Source organism: Euprymna scolopes, chromosome 17 (assembly GCF_053919585.1).
Source record: "Euprymna scolopes isolate OS-2025 chromosome 17, ASM5391958v1, whole genome shotgun sequence".
Taxonomy (NCBI): Eukaryota; Metazoa; Mollusca; class Cephalopoda; order Sepiida; family Sepiolidae; genus Euprymna; species Euprymna scolopes.
This window is the reverse complement of record NC_136498.1, coordinates 116,962,089-116,985,054: the sequence shown is the minus strand read 5'-3', so window position 1 is coordinate 116,985,054 and position 22,966 is coordinate 116,962,089. Positions and strand designations below refer to the sequence as shown.

The following is a 22,966-nucleotide window of genomic DNA, read 5'->3' as shown; positions in this document are numbered from 1 at the left end:
ATAGATATTCGAATGTTCCATTAAAGTTCATTATCTCACAAGCACTGAGTTAGTAAAGAAATTGAGAACATAATTTACCTCTCCCCAATTAACAATTTTCATATATTGTAGTATATCTTTCGTTTTGGTCTCTTGGTACTACTGGATTCCAGGACAAGAATTTATCTAGTCTGGTGGAGTATCCAGCTTCGTGCTATTACTTGAGGTAATATCACTTGGAGAAGGTGCACTATTCCTTGTAAAAGCTAATGTAAGTTAGCCATAGTGAGGAGATCTTATTTGTGCAGCGAATACTATGTGATTTTGAATATTTGGGAATATTATGGAAAAAGTATCCTCATGTCAGGTTGTTCTGACAAACCCCTGTACAGAGAGACCTTAGGCACTCGAGGACAGTGTCTAGTAGGCATTCAAGTTCTCTCCCCAGTGTTTGCACTGAGATGTACCAGCAATCTCTTTTCACATTATGTTCTGTAGTCCTGAACGTGTTGCCTCAGAATTGTGTGAATGTACATGTATCACTGTCACATTTTCAGAGTTCTGTATTGTGATGTTCCTAAGTTTTATGCATCTCCTAATTAGCTTAGGAGCCTCTGTCTATTGCTAATGGTCATAAAAAAAAAAAAAAAAAAAAACTACGCTGCTAATTTTTTTTAACCAAATTATTTGTTTTTTATAAAAAATTTTATAGCATTTATTTAATTACTAGTGGGGGGGATGGGGGTAAAATATGTTTCAATTTATTTTAATTCATACAGATTTTGTATTTATTATTACAGAGACAATTCTCTATTGAATATTATATTGTACCTAATATAGAGTACTATTTTCAAAAGTTAAAAAAAAAATCCGGGTGCGGTCAGCTAGAATCAAAACCAAAACATTCAGCACTCCAGCCGTGTTCCCTACAGCTGTAGATATCAAAAGACAGATGGAAAATACTTAATATAAAACGGTCTGAAAAAATGAATAGAATTTGGGCCTATGCAAAAAGAAATAGAAATGTCGGCAAGTGTAAATAAACAGTTTGCATTGCAGCTTGCTGACGCATTATTCATCCATCCAAACAAAGATTTTACTTGTTATAAACCATCCTTGGTGTATGATTATTATTTCCTGTTGATTTTAGTGTTGTGTGACCCGTAGTTTAAGAGTTTATTGGTTAAATGTTTACACACAGACAAACTCACATACATCTACTGTTTTATTTATATAGACAAATATTATTGAATAGCACGGAATTATTTGTTTAACAATTTTCCTTTTTATCTACTCCAATCTCCGAATAGTCCTTTTTCTGTTCTTCTCGAAATTGGATATGTTGGATCCATAATCGCGAGCGCTTTCGACAGAAGTACTTCTATCATCCTCAGGCATATTGTAGAAATAAATGTAGAAATTGTTTTTTAATTTACTTATATATATATAGCGTAAAACTTTCGACAGAGGCGATGGATTTTCATGAGATCTGTATCGTTTTATTTATATAGATAGAGTACAATATATTTCGTTAATTCAATTATTAAATGAACCAAATGATACAGAACATTAATTGTTTTATTATCTATAAATATAAAAGCGAAAATGTATGTATGTGTGTTCGCTTTTTCTGTATGTCTACAAAAGGCTTTTTTCAGAGAAGCGGTCGGTCGGTTCACAACTTCTTAAAACTTTTTATATCACATATAAATCATAATATTTTAGAGTTAACAACGGAGCTCGCCTGTCTATTTAATTTGCTCGACTTCGGGAAGATAAATATTCAACAGTTGTCGCTCGCCGCATATGGGTTAGTCTTTTTCCTATAACATCTTGGGAAAATAAAAATTAAAAAAGCGTTCCCGCAGTAAATGAAATACTATCCTGCAGTCAAACTTGACCTCATTAAGTCATTAAAATGTGCACCTGCCAAATCCAAGTAATTAAATAAATTCAAACGTGTTTCCGTTAGCATCTCCCGGTGGCCAAATGGTTAAAACCGTTGCACTCTTTTTGTTTTCACACTTTAATTTCCAACTTTGCCTCAACGGTTCGGGTTCGATCCTCATACTTACCTACCAAAACATTTTATTTTTATTTTAACCCCCCCCCCCCGGAGTTTTCACACACACCTCCAATCACCCGGGCAACGCCGGGTATCCCTCGCTATCTATAATATAAATCTCACCTGTCTGTTTAAATGTATGTATATATGTTTGTACGTCTACGTAAAACTTTTGACAGAGGCGACGGATTTTCATGAGATCTGTATCGTTTTGGAGCTCAACCCTTCGGATGACAAATATCGAAAAATTAGCTAAAAACATTAATTCCTCAACGGGGCACTTTTCTAGGGTGAGGTCGTTTTTTCGCCGATATTTTTGAAAGTCATCCCCTCTTTTCTATTGACTAGCCATAATTTAAACCTATGTCACTTCCGGTTTGGTGATGAGCACAACAACAAAGACGTCACTTTTTTTTTTTCCGCATTCTTTTCCTTCTTCACAGTACAGGTTCGAACCTGCCTGCCTGCCTACTACCACTTTTTTTTTTTGCTCAAATCACACCTCCAAACGCCTGGGTAATGCCGGGCACCCAGGCTAGTTTAATATATATTAATTATTTATTGAGATCAAAAATATAACAGCGTAAAATAAAACAAATTTTAAAGCATTCTATTTTGGTTGGTTGTTTTTGTTTTACGGCATATCAACCTTTTTCAGGTTATTTAATGCCGAATCTAGTTATTTTGAGGAACGATTTTTAATGGAGTATATTTTTTTTTTTTTAAAAGTCAGGTTCTATTTAACCTATAGTTGGGACCCTAACAGGTACTACCACTCCGGGTCAGAGTGGACCTGGGAGCAATGGCAATTAAAGGGTGGCTCCACACTCCCTAAGGTCCGCAAGGTGGGGTCTCACCATCGGATATAGTTTTAGGTCATATTTTATTTTGAAAAATTATTTAATAACAAAATTAAATCCACAATAATGCATTTTGGTTTCTTTATAAGTAAATGAGCCATTTCTTTTGTTAATAGTTCAAGATGCTGCTCAAATCTGTATTTATAAAATGGCTGCATGCAACGAATTTCCAAATCTTTCAATTATTCAATACATGAAGGTTTGCTAAGACATTTAAAACTAATTTAAATGACTTTCTATTCAACAGTTTAAAGGCTTCCAAATTTTTCAAAATGTCAAAAGCAATTCATACTCTATTTTTTCAGCAAGAGACTAAAATGATGCACTTGTTTATGAAGAAACTAAAAGGCATTTTGCTGGATTTAATTTTGCAAATATATTTTTAAATACGATTTTTTTATATTTGTTTTATTTTATTGATATATACTGATTCCATAAATAATTGATTAATATGAAAAAAATAATAATATATAAGTCATGTAACGATGCGAAATACACATACACGCAAGAAGTGGTCTTATAATTTTATTAATAAATCAATCTCTCTTCCATCCTTTTTATCTATAATATCTATAATCTCACCTGTCTGTTTGAATGTATGTATGTATGTATGTATATCTGCCTAAAACTTTCGACAGAGGCGACGGATTTTCACAAGATCAGTATCATTTTGAAGCTCGACTTCTCAGACAACAAATATCGAAAAATTGATCAAAAACATTAATTCCTTCACCTTCAACTAGGCAGTTTTCTACAAGGAGGGGTCGATTTTTTGCAAGCCATTTTTGCAAGTCATCATATCGGTTGGATTGACTTTGCCTAATTTTAATGTTTCGAACTTTCAGTTGCATCATGGAGCAGCAGTAAGACGTCAGATTTTCTTTCACTTTTTTTTCCTCCTTTGCGTCACAGGTTCGAGCCTGTCTGCCTACTACCACTTTTTTTTTTTCTTTCAACGCACACCTTCAAACACCTGGGCGATGCCGAGCACGGGCACTCAGGCTATTTTTTTTATAAATGTTTTATAAAATCTAAAATATTTACTCAGATCAAAATTAATGGCTTCTATAAAATTAATGGCCTCTATAAAATTAATGGGTTCTACAAAATAATAATTTATTCGTTTTCTGGTTCAATTCAATGGTAAGGAAATATATTTCATATTTGTAGATAAATTTTGTTTTTGTAAAGTTTTAGTGTATATTTTGGTAGATTTTCTTTTTGCTGTATGCATGAACGTACTTCTACAAAGCCACCATTTGCATTAAGTATTGTTGCCACATCTGGGTTGATGCATCTACCACCAGCCTCTCCCTTTTGGATAGGATCCAAAAAAGAGTCTTCAATCTAATAGGTCCCACTTTGTCAACTAGGCTCTAACCCCTGTCGCATCACTGCAGTGTTGCATCCCTGTGCCTGTTTTACAAGTATTTTAATGGAATGTGCTCTGATGAACTCATTGCACTTGTGTCCCCTTGACGTACAGAACTCTGACAAACATGCTTAGCAACAAAATCTCACACCTTCACTGTTGAAGTCCCTAAATGCCAGAAAGCTTTCTACTCTAATATCTTCTTCTCTCAAACAGCTAAACTTTGGAATTCCCTTCCTGCTACCTGCTCCCCTGACTGTACTGATATGCAGAAGTTTAAATGTAATGTAAACCAACATCTTGTTAATCTTTTATAGGCATGGTCCCAATTAGTAGCCCCTTACGTCCAAGTGGCAATATGCCTTGTTTGGAGTGAAGGGGAGTAAAAAGATTAAATTAAAATAAAAAATGTATGAAGTGTATGAGATAGTGTAATTTCCGGAATGTTTTCAACATATGCTTTGAATCGAAATGCATTCTGATGGATTCAATCTTAAAAAACTCTTAAACAGAAAATTATGGAATCATTCTACCGCTCCAGTAGATATCTCACTGCTAATGCCGTTCTCTTCCTGTATAAGAGCCAAGTACGTCCAAGAATGGAGTACTGTTGTCACATCTGGGCAGGAGCTGCTAGAAGCAGCTTATGCTGCCTTGACAGAATTCACAATAGATTTTGTAGCCTTTTCTCTTCCCTGCAACCTCTTTCCCACAGAAGAGACGTTGTAAGCCTGTCTCTGCTTTATTGTTATTTTCATGGTGAGTGCTCGTCTGAGCTCCAATCTATGGTCCCCGCCCCCTGTCCTGACTTTCACAAAAAACACTCGTCTTGCTGAAATCACTACCAATAATTTCCCCCACTCTTTATCTGTGCCTAAACCTAAACGTAGATTCCATGAACAAAGCTTGTTTCTTAGAACTGCACGCTCGTGAAACTCTGTTCAATTTTCCCGCATTCTAACTGACTACAATATGGTCGTCTTCAAGTCCAACGTAAACAAATTCTTGATGAGCTGTTTCCCTTAAGTAATTCAATTTACCAAATTTACACTACTAACGATTACTACAACATTTTATCATTAACTACTGTACACTGATTAACCTTTATCCTCGAGTGGCCTCCAGGCTTTGATAAGTGATGACTCCTTTGTAAAAAAAAAAAAAACCTGGTATTATAATCGATTCTTACTTAAAAGCTTGTATCCACCATCCATTTCAATCATAAAACTAATCAATAATCGGTTCATTGATATGGAAATTGTCTACACTACATACCACACGAGAAAAGACCTAATCAACAACCCAACAAAAAGTAACACTCCCGTTTCTGATTGCAATTTTTATATCTACTCAAGTGAGGAAGGGAGGGAGGGTTTGTCGTGCTCAGTTCGATTGTATCGACATTCGAGTATATTTCAAACAATAAAATCTTTTGTAATGTGTCGTTTTCATGATTGACTTGAAATCAAAGGTAATTGTTTTAATAGTTCTAAATTTTGGAGTATGATGGTGTTATTTGGATTGATTGGACTATTGTTCTCATTTCGAGGTGCTTCTACATTATAATAACGAAAAACTATTGAATTTCAAGTAAAACAAATGGTATCTACATAATTGTCACATCACAAATAGTAACATATCCCAAAATTACGGTAAACGACAATGTAGAAAAATAACAGATATCATCGATGTAAGCCAACATCTCCGCAAAGAAAATGAAAACAGGAAGTAGAGGCAAATCGGAAATCATGACAAGGGTAGACAACCAGTACATAATTGAGATACATTTGTGTGCGTGCGTGTGTGTGTGCGTGAAATATCTAATAGCATATCAGTTTGAAAAGCATCTGCCCATAATATTCCCCTGCCAGATAGCTGGAGGCTAAGGAAAAGAGGTTGTGGCAGGAAAAGATATCAACAAGAGAGTTCAAAGCCTGTGTGCTGCGTGAAAAGGTCACAGGATGACCATTGTAAATTTTAAGTGTGAGAGATTGCGGTGATAGACTGCACAGTGTTGCCGAGTCTAGGAAGCGTGTGCAAGTGATCAGCACAGTTGGTCGAAGTTAGTCAAAATCAGACGCGTCAGTCGCAAGTGGGTCTGTAGGAATTATTCCATTCTGTGAAAAGTGTTGTTGAGATGAGGCGTGCCAGTCACAAGTGAGTCTGCAAAGAAAAATGATTCCGTTCCATAAAAAACGCCAAAGTTCAAATGATCGGTGTAACCAGTGAGTCGGTTGAATCATTGAACGGCTAGGAATGAGTTTCGTAGTGTGCATGTTGCAGCTTAACTCATGTTGGCTGAGGTGACTTCTGTCGTTGAGAGTTCCAGGAGTTTCAGTGCTTGATGAGTTACTTGTCGTGTTTGTTACTGTAAAATGTTGATATGCTGTAAGGTGTTGCTGGACGTTGCTGAACATACACATACACAATGAACATACCATCAACATTACAAATATAAAGGCATGTTTGCACGTGTACACACTCACACACACACACACACACACACACACGTGTACAGAAAAGACCCTTTTACTGTTCCTCCTTATCTTGTTCGTTAATAAATCACATCTTTTGTATATATTGTAACTCTGCTTTAATGTGTTTCCTTTTATTGTTTCTTCTTTAAATGTATTCAGCAAACTTGGTATTTATTGTTAACTAGCATTTCAGCCCGGCATTGCCCGGGTATTTGGAGGTGTATGTTGAGCAAAAAAAAAAAAAGCGGTCAATTTTTTAAAACTTTGACCTCTATTATGACCCCTTAAAATTTATTGTTTTGGGCTAAAATTAAGTTATTACGTTATATCCATGTCCAAGGAACCTATATCTAAAATTTCAATTGTTTATACCCAAAATTGGTGGAGGAGTTTGGTAGAGTTCTGAAAGGTCAAATCGTTGAACTTTGACCACTTAAAAGCTAAATTTCTGGCTGAAAATGGATTACAAAGATTTTACCAAATCTCAGTAGCCTGCATATCAAATTTTGAGTCTGTAGACTAAAAATTGACAGAGTTATTGCGTAGGGAAATGTGCACAGACACACACACAGACAGATACTTTCACTTTTATAGATATATAGATTGTTTGTGGAACACGCAAAATGCATACCACAACAAAGTGGTAAACCCGACGGTTGGTCAGTCCTACAAATGGTGACCATCCGATGTTAGAGATCATACTCACACAAACAAAATGGCGAACATATCAACAAAACAGTAGAATGGACTATTCAAGCATTCACACACAATTATTAAATACTAGCATGGGTGGCCGGCGTTGCCCGGGTGTTTTGAGGTGTATGCTGAGCAAAACAAAAAAAAAACGATCAATTTTTTAAACTTTGACCCCTATTATGACACCTTAAAATTTATTGTTTAGGGCTAAAATAAAGTTATTAAGTTAGATCCATGTCCAAGGAATCTATATCTAAAATTTTACGTGTTTAGACCCAAAATTGTAGGAGGAGTTTGGCAAAGTTCTCAAAGGTCAAATCATTGAACTTTGACCCCTTAATCGCCAAATTTCTGTCCGAAAACCAACCACATCAATTTTCCCAAATCTCAGTACCCTTGGGAAAAGATTTGGAAAATTTCGAATCTGTAGGCTTAAAATTGACTGAGTTATTGCGTAGGAAAATGTACACAGACACACACAGACACTTTCACTTTTATATATATATAGATTCCTCCATGACTGAGTACAAAAAAATACTTCTATTTTCTTTGACACGTCGGCAACAGGTGAATGACCTTATCCATGTATACAACAAAGATGGCGTCAACCGCAGTCATGCTGGTTAAACACACATTTTTTTTTGTCTACATGTGCACAAAGAGAAAAAAATAAATAAATAAAAAATCAGAAATCATGACAAGGGTAGATAACCGGTGCGTAATTGAGATACATTTGTGTGCATGTGTGTGTATGATAACATATCAGTTTGAAAAGCATCTGACCATAATACTCTAATAAAAAAAAAATAAAAATTACGCTAACCCCAATCAAAAAAATAAAAATTATGCTAAACTTAGCCAAAAAAATAAAAATTACGCTAACCCTAATCAGAAAAATAAAAATTATGCTAACCCTAATAAAAAAAATAAAAATTACGTTAGCCCTAATCAAAAAAATAAAAATTACGCTAAGCCTAGTCAAAAAAATAAAAATTATGCTAACCTTAATCAAAAAAATAAAAATTATGCTAACCCTAATCAAAAAAATAAAAATTACGCTAACCCTAATCAAAAAAATAAAAATTACGCTAACCCTAATAAAAAAAAAATAAAAATTACGCTAACCCTAGTCAAAAAAATAAAAATTACGCTAACCCTAATCAAAAAAATAAAAATTACACTAACCCTAATCAAAAAATAAAAATTACACTAACCCTAGTCAAAAAAATAAAAATTACGCTAACCCTAATCAAAAAATAAAAATTACGCTAACCAAAAACAAAACACACCCTAACCATACCCTCTCCTAAAATTACCTTAACCCTAACTGGAAAAAAAAGAAAATATTCAGTGCGTAAGATGCAATATTACTATAGGTTTTTATTACGAAAAAAAAAAAAAAAATGCTTCTACTTATTTACATAAAAAATAAAACAATATTCATAAAACTTACGGTAGGTTGTTCTTATATTTTATTTTATTGTTTTTCCATTTTTTTATTTTGTGTTTTTTTTTTTGTCATTCGTATCTGATGATTGTTATTATTTTCGCTTTTTATTTTAATCAGCGCTCGCTCAGCATATTCCGCCGGTTTATGTCAACTTCCAGTTGTGCCCAAACGGAGATTTCCAAGAATTCAGTACGCAAGATGCAAAAAATACCCAAATTTGACCTCAAAACTTTGACGACAATGCCTCCAGTCAGTCTCGAAAGACAAAAGATACCCTCCTGTAGGGTTAGCGGCACGTGTAATTGTGAGGCAAGGTTTGCACAATCTTCAACCTCTCAAGATCGGCACTGCTTAAGTCCAGTGGCAAGGAGAAGTCCAGGACGACTAGAAACAATGCCGAGATAAGCGGAGAGAACATAGACACCTGAAAGTCTCAAATGGTCACCCATTAAGCATTGACTAGGTTCAACGTTGCTTAACTTCGGTGATCCAACGGGAACCAGTGTGTCAACGTGATTATGCCGTACTACTACAAACTCTGACACAGACTTCTCATCTTATCTTTCATGATGGCTGACATTTGTAATGAAATATTAGATTTCACAAACATCGGTTCAAGTCTTTATATCTTAATTGAAATCAACTCAGAAAATATCAAACGGTATAATTGACCAATAATTAGACATTTAAAAATGACTAAATACAAAAGTTCTTTTCAACTTAAAGACATTAAAAATATGAAACATTTTAAAACCATAAAAGTTATGACAGTCGAATATATTTCCTCTCATAAAGAAACAATTTAAAAAAAAAAAAAAAAAACTGTCTGGAAGAACAGAAGAGATGTCATTAACTTTCATTCATGCACTGCCAATCTGCCCGATGTTGTCCGAGTCTGAAATACGCCGAAAGATAGGGTTTGTAGAGGCTGATGCAGATAACACAATTTTCTCAACCAAAATATTGTCATCATACCCGATGGAAAGAGTCGGCCTTGTAGTTTAAAATGATTCAGGTCACTTAGTACGCGGAAAATCAAAGGTCAAATTACATGCAGCCTCTAGGGGTCAAGTAAACAGGCACTGCAGCTGTTCCTTGATCTTTTGGCTAGGAACAAAGTATAGATCCCGGTCCTGTTTTGTTTTTGGGTGCTAGAGAGCCTCCAAAGATGCCCAACCCCCACATTTCTTTTGCCGCCCCTCCCCCGGTTTTTACCTTAGGTATTACTAGCCTGGGTTGCCCGGATGTTTGGAGGTGTGTGTTGAGCAAAAAAAAAAAAAATGTTAGTAGGCAGGCAGGCTCGAACCCATACCGCGAAGGAGGAAAAGAACATGAAAAAAAAATGTGACATCTTTGCCGTTGCGTCCATTGCCAAACTGGAAGTGGCGAAGGTTTACATTAAGGCTAGTCAATCAAAAAGAGGGGATGACTTTCAACAAGGCCAATAGCCATTAGTCGCGTGCTCTCGTGTAATGAATGAATACGTGAATGTAGGATTGACATGAAATTCTTAAAGATAAACTAAAATGACCGAAAAATGAGCTGAAATGACTTAAATAAATAAAAAGTAAATGACTTAGAATAACTTTAATGAACTTAAGGATGAATTGAATGACCTTAAGAATAACTATTACTTAACATGGAGGAGTCAATTAAAAGACAAAATGATAAAGAAAAAATGTTAAAATAATATACTCACTTTTCGCCTTGGCACGGTATGAAAAAAATAAAATGTAAATGTGTTACAGACCGATCGATGGAGTGATTTGCATGCAACTAAAAATGCCTTAGCATGGAAGGGTTTCCCCTTCCGTTTCCTAGGAAAAGTTACAAATATAAGTGCAGCATCTGTTAAGAACACATACTACACTTTGATCTTAGCCATGTGGCAAAAGTAACAAACGTAAGTACAGCATCTATTAAGAACAAATACTACACTTTGATCTTAGCTATGTGACCAAGGAAAAGTTACAAACATAAGTACAGCATGTAGTAAGAACAGATACTACACTTTGATCTTGACCAAAAGGCCAAGAAAAGGGTATTTATTTGCTCCCCCACTGAGCAAATTAGGCACAAGGCGATTTTTAATGTGAGGAGTGAAGGGGAAATGGGGGCCAACTCCCCAGGGGGTAGGGGAGCTGGATAGTGACAATTGGTATGAAGAGTAGCCCCTACATTGACCAAGGTCTTATATGTGGGGTTGGTATTTATTTGCTCCCCCACTGAGCAAATTAGGCACAAGGCCGATTTTTAATGTGAGGAGTGAAGGGGAAATGGGGGCCAACTCCCCAGGGGGTAGGGGAGCTGGATAGTGACGATTGGTATGAAGAGTAGCCCCTACATTGACCAAGGTCTTATATGTGGGGTTGGTATTTATTTGCTCCCCCACTGAGCAAATTAGGCACAAGGCCGATTTTTAATGTGAGGAGTGAAGGGGAAATGGGGACCAACTCCCCGGGGAGTAGGGGAGCTGGATAGTGACAATTGGTATGGAGGGTTACCCCTACATTGACCAAGGTAAAAATATCGGCGGAGAAACAACCCCCTCCTTGTAGAAAAGGGCTCAGTTGAAGGTGAAGGAATTAATTTTTTGGCTAATTTTTCGATATTTGTCGTCCAAAGGGTCGAACTTCAAAACGATACTAATCTTGTGAAAATCTGTCACCTCTGTCGAAAGTTTTAAGCAGACATACATACATACATACATTTAAACAGACAGGTGAGATTTATATTATAGATTTCTCAGAGGTTGCCTTAAGGAGAAGTGCTTTCCAACACCCTGGAAAACATCATCAGTATGCCCTGTATTTAAGAATTCAGGTGAAAAGTCATCTCCCTCTCAGTACAGACCAATAAGTCTCCTGTGTGTCATGAGTAAGTTGTTGGAATCCATATTAAATAAAGAAGTAGTCAACCACCTCAACAGAAACAACCTTCTTAGTGACATGCAATATGGTTTCCGCTCTGCAAGATCTACAGCAGATGTGCTAACGGTTATATCACATAGGATTAGTGAATCTCTTGACAAAGGTTTCCTTTCCAGGGCAATTGCTCTTGACATATCAAAGGCCTTCGATAAGGTATGGAATAAGGGCCTACTTCACAAGATTTCCAGCTACAGTATTACTGGAAATGTTTTCTCAATCATTAAATCATTTCTCTCTGATAGGTTCATAAGAGTAGTGGTTGATGGGCAGAAATCAGAGGCCCACAGTATTAATGCTGGAGTCCCCCAGGAGTCCATCCTGGGCCCAACTCTCTTCCTGATCTACATCAATGATCTCCCAAAACACATACTTAAATCATTCGTTGACATCTATGCTGAAGACACGACCATCTATGGCAATACATCAAAGGCCGTAAATTACAAAGTTCTATTTAATTCTCTCGCCTCTGATCTTGAGCACGTGGTACAATGGGGGAAGAGGTGGCTGGTCACTTTTAATGCATCCAAAACCAAGCTTCTATCTTTACATCATCAACGCTCTGATCCCCATCTGGCATCAATTGAAATGGATGGCTCTCGTCTTGGGGAGGCTCCATGTTTTGACAAGCTTCTGGGTTTGACCTTTACTCCTGATCTGAAATGGAACGCGTACATCAAATCTGTTGCCAGGGACGCTGGGAAAATGGTGGGATCCTTCTACCGCTCCAGAAGATATCTCACTACTGATGCAATTCTCTATCTTTATAAAAGCCAAGTACGTCCAAGGATGGAGTACTGCTTCCACATCTGGGCAGGAGCTGCTAAAAACAGCCTATCCTGCCTTGACAGAGTACAAAATAGACTTTGTGGTTTAGTGGGGGATGCCCTTTTCTCTTCCCTGCAACCTCTCTCCCACAGAAGAGACGTTGCGAGCCTGTCTTTTTTTTATCGTTATTTCCATGGCAGGTGCTCGTCTGAGCTCCAATCCCTCGCCCCCCCCCTCGCCAATCTTTCATGAGAAATACTCGTCTGGCTGAAACTACTGTCAATAATTTTCCCCACTCTTTATCTGTGCCTAAATCCAAACATAGATTCCATGAGCAAAGCTTCTTTCTTAGAACTGCACACCAGTGGAACTCTCTGCCGCTTGCCTGTTTCCCACCTGACTACAACTCAAACAAACTCCTGACAAACCACCCCCTTAAGTAAGACACTCTATCAAAACCCCCAATACTAATGATTACTACAATACTATCTCATTGATTACTGTACAGGCAATAACCCTTATCCCTGAGTGGCCTTCGGGCCTTGATAAGTGGTAACCCCCATGTAAAAAAAAAAAAGAACGTCACCTTATCCATCCTCGATTTTTTCACCCCCTATTAGTCCCTACTCCCAATTAGAGAACTGCTTGTTTTCGTTTTCTTGGAAAACAGTGGTTCTAATACCTAGACAGGAGTTGGGAGAGACCTTACCAACATACCTCAATAGGCATTTTATATGGTTTATACATTTATTTTGGGGGTTTTTTTTCTAGGTCTTCCTATTTCCCATCATGCATTGTAAATGCATTCATCGGATTTCATTTTATCAAATTTAAGACTGTTTTATTTACCAATGAAATTTTTCCACATCTTACATTTGTTCCAATAATAATTTTAAAAAAAGTATTATACACGCACACATACACATATTTATTATATTTTTTATAAACTTTTTTTTTGGGGGGGGGGAGATTCATTAAGTAGGACTAACTCCACGGTGTGAATGCGGTATTGTGGTGAAATGTACCAACTAATAGTAATCTCAAATTTTGTAGACAATAGAAAGACCCTCGACCCTTCCCCCCTCCCCTTATTTTTATTAGGGCTTCATGCCTTAGTTTGTCATTTGGAATTTTTCAGATCTCGATCAGTAGAGGAGAAATCTTTCTAGACTGAGGCAATTTTAATTTTTGTTTGTATCCAGAGTGCCCTTTTTGAGGGGGGGGGGCTATTTTCCTCGAATTAAAAACCGATCCTGTGTATAACTCTGCCCTCATGGGGAGCCAGGGGCGAGTTTCAATCTTTTCTCTCTTATTCCATTTGTTGATCTCTCGTTCTTCATAAGAAAGGAGAGTTTGGGTTTGTATTACTGTACACATAAATTCCAAACATTTATCAAAAAACAAATATACAGGGTGTTCGTAAAGTTACTATACAGTCTTATTGTTTTATTGTATTATATTTGTATTAATAGTTAATATTTTTTTTTTTACAGGTTTAGTAACTTGTAAGACTGTATAGTAACTTTACGGACACCCTGTATAACAAATAAATGTTATCAAAAGCAAGATAAGTTACTTTTCTACTTAACTAGATAATTTTTTAGTGTTTTTATTTAATGTAAAGTGTTTATTCATCTCGAAAAGAATACAGTGTTTACCGATGTATTTGAAAAATGCAAATGGCGACGGATTCTGTATTGAATAAGTTTGGGAAAATGAGTTAAAACTAAAAGAAAATGTTCAAAATACTGTTAGAAACTCACTCAGTAACATAGGCTGATAGATATTCGGTGGGTTTCTCACAGTATTTTGTTCAGCTTTTTAGTTTTAACTCATTTTCCCAAACTTACGTATTCCACACAGAGTCCGTCGCCATTTGCATTTTTCAAATACATCGGTAAACACTGTATGTTTTTCGAGATGAATAAACACTTTACATTAAATAAAAACACTAAAAAATTATCCAGTTAAGTAGAAAAGTAACTTCTGCTGTGTTTAACAACTTTTTCGAATCTATGTGTATAATAATACAAACCCGAGAGTTTTGTTAAAATGACCACAAAACATAGAAACGCTTTTCACAGCATCTCTTTCTCCTGTTTATGAACCACGTAGGAAAACGGTCATGTTTGGAACAGCTGCCATTTTTTGGCTATGGAGATGGTTTAGTGGAAAACTCACATTATTACGTTTATCTATGTATATAAATGGAAAAACGTGTGTTAGTGTGTTAGTGTGTGTGCATTTTTTGTGTATGTCCGGCAAAGGCTTTTTTACGGGGTTACGCATTCTTAAAACTTTTTATATACTGTCTAAATTATAATATCTACGAGTTACGAAGAGAGGTAGTGTCTAACTTTAATTTGGGTGACTTTTACACGTTATTTTCGAGATTTTTTTCGCTTGACACGTCTTTGCTTCGCTTTTCAGTATAAAAAAGCGAAATGCAGGGCGTCCAGAAAAGCAATAAGGTTTGATCAATGCGGGCGAAACCACATATATCAGACAATTGCTATTCATTGGGACACTAGGGAGCTGGTTTTCCCCTCCCAACATATTGGGGAAACAAACAGCCAAAGTTGGGAAAAGAAAACAAAAAAACTGCCTTGCAGCAAAAGTTAACTGCGGGATATGTTTGACCTCATTATCATTAAATTCGCGCACCTGTCAATTAAGTTTTTATTATTAAATTAAAAGTTTTTTGTTACTCTGCCATTGTGGGGGAGTGGGTAACATGCCAGGATTTTTTTCAACCTTCGCCTCAAGGTTCCAGGTTTGATCCCACCTACCTACCAAAACTTTTTTTTTCTTTTACCACACGGGCGACGCCGGGCATGTTCGCTGTTATTTTTCCCCCCAATTTTTTAAAGAAGTTTAACATCGTTTTTTTTTTTGTTTTGATCTACTTTCCCTCCAACACACACACACCTCTAAACACCCGGGCAATGCTGGGCACCCTCGCTAGTCTATATATATAAAAGGCAAAAGTGGCATGCACAGTTTTGTATGTCCAGCAAAGGCTTTTTTCGTGGGGGTTCTCTGGGGGGGGGGAGGTTACTATTTCTTAGAACTGTTTATATACCCCTAGATTGTAATATCTACGATTTGCGAAGGGACGTCGTGTCTACATTTATTTTGATTGACTTTTATAAAATTCACGCTATTTCGTTGTGTCGCGTGTTTGTTTGGTTTTTTAGTATAAATAAAGTGAAACTGATGTCGTGAAGGCGATTCCCCAGCCTTCCTGTGCGGGGACGTCCAGAAAGCAAATCAGCTTTGATCAATGTGGTGAAAGCCGTCATATCAGACAATTGCTATTCATTTGGACACTTCCTTTTTTATGGGGAGCTGTTTTTCCCCCAACAAAACCAAAAAAACTGCCTTGCAGCAAAAGTTAAGTGCAGAATTTCATTTCCTCTATGGCGTGCTGTTTGACCTCATTAAAGTTACGCACCTGTCACATCATAACTTTTTAATCGTTTAATTTCATCCACTCTCATTCCACTGCCTTCGTAGCATTGAGGTAAGTTATCACACTTTTTTTTTTCACTTTTGCCTTTCGCGATTTAGGTTCAAGCCTACCTCTCTCCCAAAACCTTTTTCCTTTACACCGACAAACACTTGGCTCCCCTGTTAGTAGACTGTAAAAGAAAACTCTAAAAGAATTGTTAATGCTTATCTGCTGTCATAATTAAAATGAAGTCAGCTGAAACAAAAAGAAAAAGATCAACATTATTGCCACATTACTACTGCTACATGTTATCTACACCACAAGACTTCCTGTTGTTCATATAAATTGCCTTCTCGATAAAATACCATATTTAAACTACAGAAATCAAAATTATTATTTTTGATATGAACAATTGTAAATTAGATTCTTCAGAATCCTCTACAATTTCAAAATTCAGAAAAAATATTAAAATATTACTACGAGGGTCATTCCCAAAGTAATGCCTCCTATCTTTTATTCTGCCTGAATGGATCAGAGGGAATTGCAAATTGCAATGTCATGAAAAAAAAAACGACAAAACGAAAAAAAGTTTAGGTAGAAAGACAGGCTCAAACCCGAAGCATCGAGGCTAAACCAGAAAAAAAATGCCTGACACGTTACCCCTACACCAAAGAGGCATACACTTAATAACGGATAAAATTAAACCTTTAAAAACACTTGCAGGTGGTTGAAATTGACGTCAACGTTTTCCAGGTCAAACATGACGTCATTGTCGTAGTAGCAGGAGCAGAGAAAATGAAGGAACGATTTTTTCGGCAATCCTCCCTGTACAAAACTGATGATTTTAGGGTGAAGGAATTAATGTTTTTGGCCAATTTTTCGATATTTGTCGGGCGAAGATTGGAGCTTTAAAATGATACCTATCTGGCGAAAATCAGTGGCCTGTGTCGAAAGTTTTTGCGAAACATAGATACATACATTTTCGTTTTTATATATATATAGACTAGCGGGGGGGGGGGGTACTCGGCGTTGCCCGAGTGTTTGGAGGTGTGTGTGGTTTTGGGTAAATCAAAATTCGGGGGGGGGGGGGTAAAATAAAAAAAAATGTTTTGGTAGGTAAGTATGAGGATCGAACCCGAACCCTTGAGGCAAAGTTGGAAATTAAAGTGTGAAAAAAAAAGAGTGCGACGTTAACCATTGGGCCACCGCGAGATGCTAACAGAAACACGTTTGAATTTATTTAATTACTTAAATTAAAAGGTGCACGTTTTAATGACTTAATGAGGTCAACTTTTGACTGCGGGGTATCATTTACTGCGGAATGCTTTTTTTTTTTCCAAGATGTTGGGGGTAGGGGGAAACAGCTCCACTTGTCCAAATTGAATAGCAATTGTCTTCTGATATAAGGAAATAATATTTCCACATTGATCAAAGCTGATTGCTTTCGGACATTTCCGGCGATCGAGATCGGAAAAATACCGCCAGAATTAGTGTCGCTTTTATTATAGAAAAAAGCCTAATCCACATGCGGCGAGCGACAAATGTTGAATATTTATCTTTCCGAAGTCGAGCAAATTAAATAGACAGGCGAGCTCCGTTGTTAACTCGGAGATATTATGATTTATATGTGATATAAAAAGCTTTAAGAAGTTGTGAACCGACTGACCGCTTCTCTGAAAAAAGACTTTTGTAGACATACAGAAAAAGCGAACACACATACACATATACATACATTTTCGCTTTTATATTTATAGATTATGCCTTCTTACGCATCGGTAATTTTAGTCTCTATTTAAAAAAAACTATTAGATACTATCTCGTACTCGTGCGATTTTATGGTTCTACCTTCTATATAAGTGAGTATGAACGTAATATGAACTAAACGTTGACGTATATGGTTATTATTGATTAGACTTGTTATAATCTATAATGAGGTGATATAAGTAAGATAATCTTTTGATTACGTGAAAATATCGAGTGAAAGGTGTTTTCTTGTGACGGTCATTATTGATATGTACAACAGTCTGTTATCCGAAATGTCTACGAAAATAAAAATATTAATAAAATTGCTGAATGTACAAAACCTAATTACAAAGCAGAAAGATCGAATGAGTTGATAACTTTTTTTTGTATTAGTTTATACTAGTAGGGCTACCCGGCGTTACCTGGAGCAAAAGTGTAACCTATTTTTATTAAAACTACTCTCTCACCACCTATCTCAATATTTCTCTAAATCTCCCTCTCTCTTTTTACTCTTCCTTTTTGCTCCTCCACCCACCCCGTTCCTCCCTAGCTGGACATACACACATACAACTCTGCCTTATATAAAAGATTCCTCGATCAATGAGTCAGCATTTTCTTCTAAAATAAATATACAATAACAATGAAGAATCGACTCTCCCTGATTAAACCTGGCCCAGCCGACTCCCAGAGAATGAATCATTTTTTTTCTAAATTTTAGCTATTATACATCTAAGGCAACCCCGGTCAAAACAATACCAACTTTGTAGTGGTTCGTTTTTTGTTTGTTTGTTTTTGTTTTACTTTTAGCTGGACATAGAAACACAAGCCTGACATAGTTATATGGAATAAGTCAAAGAGAGTTTCAACCTTGGTTGAAGGACGTCTGAACCGATCTGAAAGGAGAAACAGACAAAATATAAAGGTCTTATGTATGATATGAAAAAAAACCTTGAATCTTAGGGAGATACAAGGGAGGTGCAATAAGTAATGCCCCTGACCTACTTCCCATAGCAGTAGAGCAACGAATCTTGGCATAGTTATTAGTCTTTCTCTACATAGGAACCACCCAGAGTTATGCATTTCTCCCATCGTTTGATGCAGCTCTGGAGACCGTTTTCGTAGAACACCCCAGGTTGGTCCTCCAACCACGACGTGACTTCAAAAATCAAGGCTGCATCATCTGGGAAATGCTTTCCTTTCAAAAATAACTTCATGGCTGGGAAGAGGTGAAAATCAGAGGGTGCAAGGTCAGGAGAGTAGGGAGGATGGGGAAGGATTTCATAACCACACGCCCGTGTTTCTGATCTGGTGATATGCAAGTTGTGGACCGGAGCGTTGTTCTGCAGGAGAAGGGTACCTTTGCTGATCTTGCGCCACCTCTTGATTTTCATAGCTTCCCTTAATTTCCTCAAAAGTGAAGCATAATAGGCTCCTGTAATTGTGGTACCCTTTGCCAGGAAATCTGTCATCACTACTCCATCCTGGTCCCAGAAGTCTGTCAGCATGACCTTGCCAGCGGAGGACTGCACCCTTGCCTTCTTTGGAGGTGGTGAGTCTAAGCGCTTCCACTGCATTGACTGGGCTTTGGTCTCTGGATCATAGTGATGGACCCAGGTTTCATCCTGTGTAATCAGTCTTTTGAAAAACTTTGACTCATCTTCTTGGCACATCTCCAAATTCATCCTCAAGCACTCGATGCATTCTCGCTTCTGGAATGGTGTAAGCAACCTGGGAATCCATCTGGCAGACACCATGCAAATGGTCATGAATGATAGTTTCCATAACCCTGTACTAATCTTGACATCTTGGGCTATTTGGCGAATAGTAATGCGCCGATCTTCCAAAATGGCAGCCTCAACTTGACGGACAGATGCCTCATCAATGGCAGAAGAGAAAGAGAAAGGAGGGGGTAGCGATAGACTAATTTGTAGTGTGCGTCTTTGTCCTTATGTCTCTGACCTCTGTCCCTCCTATTTCCAAAGCCCATTTGCTTTTTATTATTATGATTGTAGAACTCTGACTCTGCTATTCCTTTGTTTAGCATTAATGTTTCCGTCTTGCATCATAGGTCAGAAACTGGGCTGCTTTTTCCCACTTGCTCTAATTTTCTGAGTAGCAAATGGTGTCGGGTGTAGTATACCATCAATTTGCTTACACTGCATGTGCTAGTTGTAGTCTTTCATTTATTCGGAGATTATATATTATTTGCTTAAATTTAAAGGCAGATTTAAGCAGCAACATAAATATTGGTCCATTTCCATTGAAGAAAAAGTTAAAAAAAACTGTTTTAAAAAATTGTAGAAATCCTTGATTTTGAAACACGGTAATTGTATAATTAGTTGGATAAGGATGCGTTGATAAATTATCATAACGATGAAATCAGCTTGTCCGATAAAACAGTTAATCCAGCAAAAATCTGGAACCAAGGTAGGTGAAAAATCAGTGTTGCACTTGTATATTGTCTTCTCTCAGTCAGGACAGACAATAAATACCTGACGTAAAGGTGTTTGCATGAGGGGGTTGGGGTGTGTGACAATGGTCACGGAGACAAGCATCCAAGGGTGGCGTATGCATATTGTAAAAAGTCACCGACACTCAAACTCGAAACCCAACTGATAGGAAACGAAAAAGTGGCATATGCAAATTAAAACGCGGTCAAATTTGAGCCGGATTCGTTTGAACGTACGGTTAATTCGCATGTTAGTGGGGAAAAAGAAATACGGATTTACTACGAACGTCGAAACAGAAAAAGAAAAAAACGGATTGTCGTTTTTTGTGTCTGCTGAGAATATTGCAAACCCAAAAAGAACAAAAAAATTTTTTTTGCACGAACATTTAACGATATTTGGCAGTTCAAATTCAATCTTTAATTTCAACCGTAGATTCTCCCATATAGGTTTGAATTAAAAAAATTGAAACCTCTAGTGTTTGATAAAGTTCACGCTTCTATGTTAAATTTAAATATAAAAGTTTTACTATTCAAATGAATGTTAAATGAAACCGCAACTATCTGGTGTTTGATAATTTTTGCTACTTAGTTAAAAAAAATTCTAATAAAGATTAGTTTCATTTTAACAATATTTTTTTTTTATTAGCAACCTTTTCTTAAGAATTATAAATAGTAAATTATGTACGCTTTGGTCTTTCTACGAGCCTTTTTCAAGCCTCACACAAAAACACACATTCACATTTCAAGCTATGTCATATACATACGCGCACACAAACATACGTGCCCACGTCCACACACACGTACATTTATTCACGTTCGCGTACATACACTCACATTCACGTGTATATACACACGCGCTAACGCACACATATGTACTCACACACGCGCACACGAACGCACACATGGCGACGTCACTTCCGCTTTCTGGGGAAAATATATGCATGCGCAAAAGACCACCGGAAACGAGTATAAAACAAAGAGACAAGCTGTTTCTAACCCTTTTTAGGACCAACTCTCGACCAGAGAGGTTGGGCTAACCAGCCGCCTCCCTTTTGGGAGGCGCACGCTCGTGCGCGTTCACGTTCCCTGCGACTATGTATGGGGCACGAGCTAACAGACCGTATGTACACCTTCTCACTTTTTTCTCTCTCTATCTACTACTGGTCTCTGAGAACACCTTCGCGTAGCTGACTGTTAACTGACGTCAACTCTCATATCCTCTTCTTTGTCTACACGCTGGACTATCATTCTCATTTTCACGACAACACTTATTTCTTTTCCCACGCGTGAACAAACGATAGTGACCCGAACTTGAGATGAAAACACATTTCCTTTTCTTGCTACAACACCAGTCCCGCAACGAACATTGGTTACATACGCGCGGACATGAACACATGTTATAACTAAAACGTTCATTCTTTCAACAGCAAATAAACGACGTTTATCTTATCCATCAATTGAGTCTTTGTTTCCTTCAATTCCATTCGTTTCATTATTTTCTTGTGGCGAGCTAGGGTATTATATCCTGGTCCGCTACATCTTCCATATAATGAAATCTTATCCCACGATAACCGGAAGTAAACAATAAATCTTGATTCTTAAATTAAATCAACAATTCTAATTTTATGGCTCACAGAAAATTCATATGCGTCTCAAGTGATTAGCAATTGTGAGAACGGTCATCGAAACAAGCATCCAAGGGTGGTGTGTGCGTATTATAAAAAGTCACGGACATTTGAACTCGAAACCCGACTGATAGAAAACGAAAAGGTGACATATGTAAATTAAAACGAGGTGGTAATCATGAAGAAAGAGAGAGCCTGTTTCCTCCGTTTGACTATAGGTGGTGTTACTGTCTGTCCACTCAGTTACGGAAGCACAAAATAATGGCACCCTTAAAATAAAAATAATTTTTTTTGTTATATTTTAATTTTAAACATGTTTTTTTTGTTGTTTTTTTTGCAAACATATTTAAGTTTTTTTTTTTTCAAACATATTTACGTGTTTTTTTTTTGTTTTTGCAAACATATTTAAGTTTTATTTTTCCAAACATTTACGTTTTGATGCTTGTTTATTTTCAAACATTTACGTTTTTTTTGCTTTTACGTTTTTTTTTTTGTTTTTTTTAAGCATAAACTAAATATTTTTTAAACATTTTTCTTTTTGAAAAGTTTGCTTATGCACTTATTGTACCGCGTTATTTTTTAAGAGTAGTTTCAAGTAAGATTCAGGTTTTACAATATCCTTTTTCAAATATATATATAAATACTTGCGGAAAAGGTAAAATAAGTGCAGAAAAATTCAGAAAAAGGGGGGGGGTCCATAAAAAAAGATAAAAGAAAAAACGTTGATTTTTTTTTTATAAGAGCGTAAAAACGGTTGTACCCATAAATACGTTTAAAAGAAAAATATAGCGAAAACATTTAGTTTATTCTTGCAAAAAAAAAAACAAAAAAAACGTAAATGTTTGAAAATAAACAAGCAACAAAACGTAAATGTTTGGAAAAATAAAACTTAAATATGTTTGAAAAAAAAAAAAACTTAAATATGTTTGCAAAAAAAAACCAACTTAAATATGTTTGCAAAAAAAAAAAACCCAACAAAAACATGTTTAAAATTAAAATATAACAAAAACATTTATTCTTATTTCAAGGGTGCCATTATATACATTTTGTGCTTCCGTAACTGGGTGGACAGACAGTAACGCCACCTATAGTCAAACGGAGGAA

At 36.5% G+C, this 22,966-nt stretch overlaps 1 protein-coding gene and 1 pseudogene across 4 annotated transcripts in view; both read right to left on the bottom strand.

Moving 5' to 3' along the window:
- The window catches only part of LOC145296921 (membrane progestin receptor beta-like), a 175,332-nt gene that overhangs the window by 7,397 nt on the left and 144,969 nt on the right, over positions 1-22,966 (bottom strand). The window lies entirely within an intron of this gene.
- LOC145297249 (U2 spliceosomal RNA) lies at positions 10,798-10,942 on the bottom strand (annotated as a pseudogene).